The sequence below is a fragment of the Pristiophorus japonicus genome, chromosome 1 (assembly GCF_044704955.1).
Source record: "Pristiophorus japonicus isolate sPriJap1 chromosome 1, sPriJap1.hap1, whole genome shotgun sequence".
Classification (NCBI taxonomy): domain Eukaryota; kingdom Metazoa; phylum Chordata; class Chondrichthyes; family Pristiophoridae; genus Pristiophorus; species Pristiophorus japonicus.
The window spans coordinates 507,226,666-507,236,673 of record NC_091977.1 but is presented as its reverse complement, the minus strand read 5'-3'; the positions used below and the strand labels follow the sequence as shown (position 1 = coordinate 507,236,673).

General features: G+C 42.3%; 1 protein-coding gene across 2 annotated transcripts in view; it reads right to left on the bottom strand.

The window, feature by feature from the left end:
* Positions 1-1,068: 1,068 nt before the first annotated feature.
* The window catches only part of tsnare1 (T-SNARE Domain Containing 1), a 1,185,173-nt gene continuing 1,176,233 nt past the window's right edge, over positions 1,069-10,008 (bottom strand). For both annotated transcript variants that reach the window (XM_070876910.1, XM_070876900.1), the window contains exon 12: positions 1,069-1,333. The gene's annotated coding sequence lies outside the window, so the exon portion shown is untranslated. The remainder of the gene's footprint in view (positions 1,334-10,008) is intronic.

Here is a 10,008-nt window from a genome sequence, read left to right as displayed (position 1 = left end):
CCAGAACTTGCGACTGGTCAAGGTACACCTTGACACATCATCTGAACCACATGAAAAACTGGGCATTGCTGGCACAAAGTTGGGCTATTTGCCCAACATCTCAGCAATTGCCCACACAACTCTATTATGTCGGGCCTGGTTCTTTCATTATTGTAAGGGTATAAGCCTTAAATTAAACACTTAATAATCAAAAGTGGTGCACATACACTTTAAATTAGTTTATGCAAATTTTGGCCAGTATTAAGATGTTTAAAATGAATTAACAAAAAATTACACTTTTATTGAGGTTGGTGCAATGAAGGGTCTTATGAATTAAATTGAAATTCTGTACATTTATATTTATTAGAATTGTGTAAAATGTATAATTACGTGGGGATTCCACTGCATATGGGATCCCCTTTGTAAATGATTGCAATGGAATCCTCCTATTTGATTGGACGACCAGGTCCATTTGATCTCAGGGTTTCCAAATGGCCTGCGTCCCTGGGATCTGTGGGCCTTTACGCTGAATGCACGTTGGTTGGTAGGTTACGGATTTGTTTCGTGGGTCAGATGCATACACCGCAAGTATGCCTCCAACTGCAATTTCTACCCCATTATGTTTGGGCTCTTTTGTAAACCTTAACATTGAACTTTTATTGACCTCTGGGTTACTTTTCTGGTCAAAGCTATCCAACTATTATTGATCAACACCTTTTTGTTTCCTATTACTGACCAATTATACAAATAACTTACTCTCTCTGTCACCCACTGATTTTATTACATCCAATGAAAGCACACAGGATTGGAGATAACCTAATGACATGGGTTAATAATTGGCTCGAAGGTAGGAGACAGAGAGTAGGGATAAAGGGAACCTTCTCTGATTGGCAGTGGTATTCCCCAGGAATCTGTACTGGGGTAACTATGACATCACCTGACCAGTACTTATTGACTTACCTCATTGTATTTTCTACTCATTTTAACCACTGTGGGTCCGTCCCTTAACTTAGGTTTCATCAATTTAAAAAAAAGTCAAGTATTAGGAAATTCTCATTAGTAGGAAAATAAAATCACAAGAACCACCAAAACATTTAATAATTGGAAACTTTATTACTGTTAGTCATTTGCGATAAAAAACAAATCTGCCTAATAAATTCGAACCTGAAGTTGTCTGCAATTCATGATACTAATTAGCGTAAAGGTGTACGCCACCAGGAAACTGTACAATCTGCTCTTACACTGACAATGAGAGAATAATTGTTTGTATTGTTGGGCTTTGCATTATTCCATTTGATTGGTTCTCTTTCTGCTGTGGCAAAACCAGGAGCACAAAGGTTAAAACTGGAAAATCCTGAAAATAAAACAGAGGCATGTAATTAGATTACAACACCCAGCCTCTCTCTACTATTCCTTACAATGGTCGGCTTCCCATATCTCAGGAGAAACTGGAACCCGAATGCTCGACTCTCAAAGTGGACAGCTTTGCGTTTTCACGAGATTTTAAAGCATCTGTTTATTTTTGTTGTTTGGATTCCAAATGCCTATTGGACTCAGAAGATCTCGGAGATAAAGGAAACCCCAATTTTCACTGTAGAAGCCATTGATTTCGGCAAGCCCCAGTTTCGACCAATACAGAGTTAAACTGGGGAGAACAAAGCACTTCAATCGAGAAACCGAGTGAAAGGGATGCAGGAGACTGTGCAGAAGCAGCAGGAAAATAAAATATTGTTCAATACAAACACAAAAAGAAAATCCCGGTCAAGAAGATGTAAGTAGATGCATAATAAAAGAAAACAAACAGATATAGCGACTTTCATGACCACCGGATGTCTCAAAGCGCTTTACAGCCAATGAAGTACTTTTGGAATGTAGTCACTGTTGTAACGTAGGAAACACGGCAGCTAACTTGTGCAAAGCAAACTCCCACCAACAGCAATGTGAGAATGACCAGTTAATCTGTTTTGTTATGTTGATTGAGGGATAAATATTAGCCAGGACACCGGGGATAACTCCCCTGCTCTTCTTTGAGATAGTGCCATGGGATCTTTTATGTTCACCTGAGAGGGCAGACGGGGCCTCGGTTTAACATCTCATCCAAAAGACTGCACCTCTGACAGTGCAGCACGCCCTCAGCATTGCACTGGAGTGTCAGCCCAGATTTATGCGCTCAAGTTCCTGGAGTGGGAATTGAACCCACAACCTGCTGACTCAGAGGCGAGTGTGCTACCCACTGAGCCACAGCTGACACTGTAAATATAACATTTACACATATTAAATCCTCATTTTGAAGTCATATACTGTGCCGTCTCTTGCTGGAAGCTTAACGGCGTGTTAATGATGCATGCTGTTATTAATGTGCAAATCAGCCAGCAAATTCAGGGGATTAAGGGATATGCCACGAGTTGCAAATCCCCAGAAGTTGCTGGTTGATTTACGCCGCTATGCTGTTTGCTTTGCACAAACAGCATCTCACCCTTAGCCTCCCTGTTATTTAAAAGAACTTGTTTGATTTGCACATTATTGTCCATTAAACTCACCACAGAAAGTTAAATCAAGGAAACAAGATTGTAAGTACTCTTTTAACTACATGATAATTGTTAATACAGTGCCCATCAACCTCTCTGGCCCAGAAATTGAACAATTAAACTGTGTAGCCTCGTTCCTTCGTGAATTGTTCTCAGAGAATTTTAAAATGTCAAATTATAATTTTTTCCTTACTTTTTCTTTCTTTCTCTTAATCCAATTTTTATTCCCCTCTATTTCTATTTCTGTATCTGATTTGACTCTAAATTACCCTCCTTCTCCATCATTCCTTTGTTTATTTCTCAATCCTTCAAACTCATTGGTTAAGGAGATACACTGTTGGTCCTGCTGTAATGTATTTGCCTCATGAGTTATTTGCTTAAGAATTCATAGCAACACATTGCTATTAAGAACTAGTTGGTTTATTAACAAAGGTTTAACAATCGCACTACACATGACCGTTTCATCCACTAGACTCACTATTACATGCCATATCATAGATGACCTAGCCCCAACTGACTGGAGTTTTATTATTTTATCACATGACTGGCTAAGCCACTCAATACAACAGCTCAACAAACCTGTGAGCATACATTACACTTGCCATTCACTAAGGTCCCAGGTACCCCATTGCCCTCGCACACCGTTATCAGTTCACACTTTCAGCAAGTTACGGCAGAAACATTGTTCGAGCTGAAGGGTGCAGGAAAAGATTTAATTAACGCCGCATGACGTGAGTTGCCCCACTCCATCAAGTTCCGACCCATTGTGTCCTCATTTTTCTCCTTTGATTTTACATTATTTGCAGTTAAAGCAGAATTTATCTGGGAAACAGAGAAGCGAGTAGATTAGAGCAAAGGAACTGCTCTGGCGTACAGGCTGAGGAGCTGCAAGACGCAAGACTGCGGCACTAGAGTATCACCACTGGCAGGATGGTGTAATTACAGCACAAAAAGGTTTACATAGACAGTTTCCATATTGTGGACAAAGGAATTTATAATGGGAAAGTTGACATAAAAATGTGAGAAAATATGACAATAGGATGCAAGGTTTTATAGACAAGCAGTACATACATATATAAGATCAACATATTATAGATATAATATATATTTCTCAGGTACATATTTTATGACTAAATAAAATGGTAGTTTATATATACACAGATATACAGGTGAAATTGTTATAGGATAGACACTGCACAGAGTTATTTTAATTGCATCATTAGTAAATTATGAGTGGCACAAATTGTGTCTTTCTATTGCAGTTCTCAACCATATTTAATACAAAGTCCAAAAAGTTGCTAGCCTTCCTGTCTCATGATCGAGGTAGCGAAGACAGTACAGAGTCACAGCTACCCGATGTCAGTTTGTGTGCATGTATTGAAGTTTTAGACTGTTAATGTCTGTCTTGTTTTGTGTTGGTATGAAACGCTTCTCTTTCACATTTGTCTTTCTCGCCTCGTCCTGGTCTCCCAGATCACGAACCAAAGGAATTGGATGAGGTGGTTGCAGCCTACACTAATGCCACTTCAAACCGTTTGCATGATAATTGAGAGCCGCCTGCTAAACAACTTTACCTGGTAATGTAGTGGTTATGCTACAAGACTAGTAATCCAGAGGCCTGGACTAATAATCCAGATAATGTAAATTCAAATCTCACCATGGGAGTTGGATTGAAACTTGCAGATTTTCCCATTGGGGGGAAAATTGTGGTCGAAGACTTCCGACCCAAAAAATGTTTACTAAAATACCTGGTGGTCCCAGAGGAACGTAGGATTGCGGTCAGAGGCCGAGTTTCGCAGTCCAGCGTACGGGAATATGTCTTCCAGGAGCGGATGAGTATCCTGGAATCACGTGGGCCTGGACCACCAATGAACATCTAGTATTCTCATTGATAATAATGGGAGCTCTGTTTGTACGAGAATACCCCCCAAAAACAAGAAATACAATAAAAAAAACACCTTACATATTTAAAATTAATTGAAATTGAATGTAATTAAATGTTTTAGAATTAAAAAGAAATGTGTTTTAATGGGTTTAAAAATAAACTTACCTTAATGGATCGGGGTTTTAATATAAAAATGAGTGATTAAATGTAATTTGTCTATGTTTTAAAACTCTTATGCTGGTAAAAGTAGACAATGTGCCTGTTTTTACCAAATGTAAGAGTTTGAAGGACAGTCGCTGGGCAAGAGTTGGGAAAATAGCCCAATCCCTGCCCCGCGTGGATGTCCTTCCTGCGGGGCTGCATTGGATCTGTCAAAATTAATTTTGACAGATCGCAAAAGCCGGTTCTCGGCGCATGCACACCACGCGCCGAAAACCGGCATTCGCGAGGCCTCTTCGGGTGCGTGCGCATATCGTACGCACCTGGAGAGGCCGCAATTTTCGGCCCATAAGAACATGAGAAATAGGAGCAGGAGTAGGCCATACGGCCCCGCGAGCCTGCTCCGCTATTTAATACGATCATGGCTGATCCGATCAAGGACTCGGGTTCACTTCCCTGCCTGCTCCCCATAACCCCTTATTCCCTTATCAGTTAAGAAACTGTCTATCTCTGTCTTAAATTTATTCAATGACTTAGCTTATACAGCTCTCTGAAGCAGAAAATTCCACATATTTACAACCCTCTGAGAGAAGAATGATTTAAGACAGGTGGGAGAGCAGGAGGGAGGGAGGGAGGGAGCGCGAAATGATGTAACTGCAGCTCTGTCAGTTTAACAACAATTGTGGGAAAGTTACTGGAACCTATCATCAGGGACGGAGTGACTGAACACTTGAACAAGTATCAACTGATCAGAGAGTCAGCTTTTATTTGTGAAATGTAACTCGTGTCTAACCAATTCGTGAAAATGAGAATGCATGGACTTAGAGGTAATATGGTGACATGGGTTGAAAACTGGTTGGAGACAGAGAGTAGGAATAAAGGAAAGGTTCTCTGATTGGAAAGTTTGTGTTCCCCAGGGATCTGTACTGGGACCTCAGCTTTCCACCATATATATTTATGACCTGCATGCATGATATTCAAGTTTGCAGATGACAGTAAGTGTCCATGCACAGAAATCACTAAACACTACAGCACAGATACAAAAGTTCATCAAAATGGCTAATGGAATGTTGGCCTTTATCTTAAGAAGGCTGGAATACAAAGGGGAGGAAGTTATGCTTCAGTTATACAGCGCCTTGGTGAGACCCAATCTGGAGTATTACATTTACTTTTGGGTGCCAAACCTCAGGAAAGATATATTGGCCTTGGAATTATCTGAATGGTGGCAGATTAGGAAAAGGGGAGGTGCAACGAGACCTGGGTGTCATGGTACATCAGTCATTGAAAGTTGGCATGCAGGTACAGCAGGCGGTTAAGATGGCAAATGGTATGTTGGCCTTCATAGCTAGGGGATTTGAATATAGGAGCAGGGAGATCTTACTGCAGTTGTACAGGGCCTTGGTGAGGCCTCATCTGGAATATTGTGTTAGTTTTGGTCTCCTAATCTGAGGAAGGATGTTCTTGCTAGTGAGGGAGTGCAGCGAAGATTCACCAGACTGATTCCTGGGATGGCAGGACTGATATATGAGGAGAGACTGGATCGACTGGGCCTGTATTCACTGGAGTTTAGAAGGATGAGAGGGGATCTCACAGGAACATATAACATTCTGACGGGACTGGATAGGTTATATGCAGGAAGAATGTTCCCAATGTTGGTGAAGTCCAGAACCAAGGGACATAGTCTAAGGATAAGGGGTAAGCCATTTAGGATTGAGATGAGGAGAAACTTCTTCACTCAGAGAGTTGTTAACCTGTGGAATTTCCTACCGTAAAGTTTTGTTGATGCCAGTTCATTGGATATATTCAAGAGGGAGTGAGATACGGCCCTTACGGCTAAAGGGATCAAGGGGTATGGAGAGAAAGCAGGAAAGGGGTACTGAAGTGAATGATCAGCCATGATCTTATTGAATGGTGGTGCAGGCTCGAAGGGCTGAATGGCCTACTCCTGCACCTATTTTCTATGTTACTATGTTTCTATGAAGGGTTACAGTGCAGATTCATCAGAATGATACTCAGGCTTAATAGGTTGAATTATGAGGGAAAGCTGCATACACGTAGCTTGTATTCCCTTGAGTTTAGAAAGCTGAGGGGTGATCAAATTGAGGTCATTAAAATGATAAGGGGATTCAATATGGTAGATACAGAGATACTATTTCCTCTGGTGGAGGAATCCACGACATAGGCAAAAAAAGGGATGAGGTCCTACGAAACGAATTTAAGGAGCTAGGAGCTAAATTAAAAAGTAGGACCTCAAAAGTAGTAATCTCGGGATTGCTACCAGTGCCACGTGATAGTCAGAGTAGGAATCGCAGGATAGCGCAGATGAATACGTGGCTTGAGCAGTGGTGCAGCAGGGAGGGATTCAAATTCCTGGGGCATTGGGACCGGTTCTGGGGGAGGTGGGACCAGTACAAACCGGACGGTCTGCACCTGGGCAGGACTGGAACCAATGTCCTAGGGGGAGTGTTTGCTAGTGCTGTTGGGGAGGATTTAAACTAATATGGCAGGGGGATGGGAACCAATGCAGGGAGACAGAGGGAAACAAAAAGGAGCCAAAAGCAAAAGACAGAAAGGAGATGAGGAAAAGTGTAGGGCAGAGAAACCCAAGGCAAAGAACAAAAAGGGCCACTGTACAGCAAAATTCTAAAAGGACAAAGGGTGTTAATAAAACAAGCCTGAAGGCTTTGTGTCTTAATGCAAGGAGTATCCGCAATAAGGTGGATGAATTAATTGTGCAAATAGATGTTAACAAATATGATGTGATTGGGATTACGGAGACGTGGCTCCAGGATGATCAGGGCTGGGAACTCAACATTCAGGGGTATTCAACATTCAGGAAGGATAGAATAAAAGGAAAAGGAGGTGGGGTAGCATTGCTGGTTAAAGAGGAGATTAATGCAATAGTTAGGAAAGACATTAGCTTGGATGATGTGGAATCTATATGGGTAGAGCTGCAGAACACCAAAGGGCAAAAAACGTTAGTAGGAGTTGTGTACAGACCTCCAAACAGTAGTAGGGATGTTGGGGAGGGCATCAAACAGGAAATTAGGGGTGCATGCAATAAAGGTGTAGCAGTTATAATGGGTGACTTTAATATGCACATAGATTGGGCTAGCCAAACTGGAAGCAATACGGTGGAGGAGGATTTCCTGGAGTGCATAAGGGATGGTTTTCTAGACCAATATGTTGAGGAACCAACTAGGGGGGAGGCCATCTTAGACTGGGTGTTGTGTAATGAGAGAGGATTAATTAGCAATCTCATTGTGCGAGGCCCCTTGGGGAAGAGTGACCATAATATGGTGGAATTCTGCATTAGGATGGAGAATGAAACAGTAATTTCAGAGACCATGGTCCAGAACTTAAAGAAGGGTAACTTTGAAGGTATGAGGCGTGAATTGGCTAGGATAGATTGGCGAATGATACTTAGGGGGTTGACTGTGGATGGGCAATGGCAGACATTTAGAGACCGCATGGATGAAGTACAACAATTGTACATTCCTGTCTGGCGTAAAAATAAAAAGGGGAAGGTGGCTCAACCGTGGCTATCTAGGGAAATCAGGGATAGTATTAAAGCCAAGGAAGTGGCATACAAATTGGCCAGAAATAGCAGCGAACCTGGGGACTGGGAGAAATTTAGAACTCAGCAGAGGAGGACAAAGGGTTTGATTAGGACAGGGAAAATGGAGTACGAGAAGAAGCTTGCAGGGAACATTAAGGCGGATTGCAAAAGTTTCTATAGGTATGTAAAGAGAAAAAGGTTGGTGAAGACAAACGTAGGTCCCCTGCAGTCAGAATCAGGGGAAGTCATAACGGGGAACAAAGAAATGGCGGATCAATTGAACAAGTACTTTGGTTCGGTATTCACTAAGGAGGATACAAACAACCTTCCGGATATAAAAGGGGTCAGAGGGTCTAGTAAGGAAGAGGAACTGAGGGAAATCTTTATTAGTCGGGAAATTGTGTTGGGGAAATTGATGGGATTGAAGGCCGATAAATCCCCAGGGCCTGATGGCCTGCATCCTAGAGTACTTAAGGAGGTGGCCTTGGAAATAGCGGATGCATTGACAGTCATTTTCCAACATTCCATTGACTCTGGATCAGTTCCTATGGAGTGGAGGGTAGCCAATGTAACCCCACTTTTTAAAAAAGGAGGGAGAGAGAAAACAGGGAATTATAGACCGGTCAGCCTGACCTCAGTAGTGGGTAAAATGATGGAATCAATTATTAAGGATGTCATAGCAGTGCATCTGGAAAATGGTGACATGATAGGTCGAAGTCAGCATGGATTTGTGAAAGGGAAATCATGCTTGACAAATCTTCTGGAATTTTTTGAGGATGTTTCCAGTAAAGTGGACAAAGGAGAACCAGTTGATGTGGTATATTTGGACTTTCAGAAGGCTTTCGACAAGGTCCCACACAAGAGATTAATGTGCAAAGTTAAAGCACATGGGATTGGGGGTAGTGTGCTGACGTGGATTGAGAACTGGTTGTCAGACAGGAAGCAAAGAGTAGGAGTAAACGGGTACTTTTCAGAATGGCAGGCAGTGACTAGTGGAGTGCCGCAAGGTTCTGTGCTGGGGCCCCAGCTGTTTACATTGTACATTAATGATTTAGACGAGGGGATTAAATGCAGTATCTCCAAATTTGCGGATGATACTAAGTTGGGTGGCAGTGTGAGCTGCGAGGAGGATGCTATTAGGCTGCAGAGTGACTTGGATAGGTTAGGTGAGTGGGCAAATGCATGGCAGATGAAGTATAATGTGGATAAATGTGAGGTTATCCACTTTGGTGGTAAAAACAGAGAGACAGACTATTATCTGAATGGTGACAGATTAGGAAAAGGGAAGGTGCAACGAGACCTGGGTGTCATGGTACATCAGTCATTGAAGGTTGGCATGCAGGTACAGCAGGCGGTTAAGAAAGCAAATGGCATGTTGGCCTTCATAGCGAGGGGATTTGAATACAGGGGCAGGGAGGTGTTGCTACAGTTGTACAGGGCCTTGGTGAGGCCACACCTGGAGTATTGTGTACAGTTTTGGTCTCCTAACTTGAGGAAGGACATTCTTGCTATTGAGGGAGTGCAGCGAAGGTTCACCAGACTGATTCCCGGGATGGCGGGACTGACCTATCAAGAAAGATTGGATCAATTGGGCTTGTATTCACTGGAGTTCAGAAGAATGAGAGGGGACCTCATAGAAACGTTTAAAATTCTGACGGGTTTAGACAGGTTAGATGCAGAAAGAATGTTCCCAATGTTGGGGAGGTCCAGAACCAGGGGTCACAGTCTGAGGATAAGGGGTAAGCCATTTAGGACCGAGATGAGGAGAAACTTCTTCACCCAGAGAGTGGTGAACCTGTGGAATTCTCTACCACAGAAAGTAGTTGAGGCCAATTCACTAAATATATTCAAAAGGGAGTTAGATGAAGTCCTTACTACTCGGGGGATCAAGGGTTATG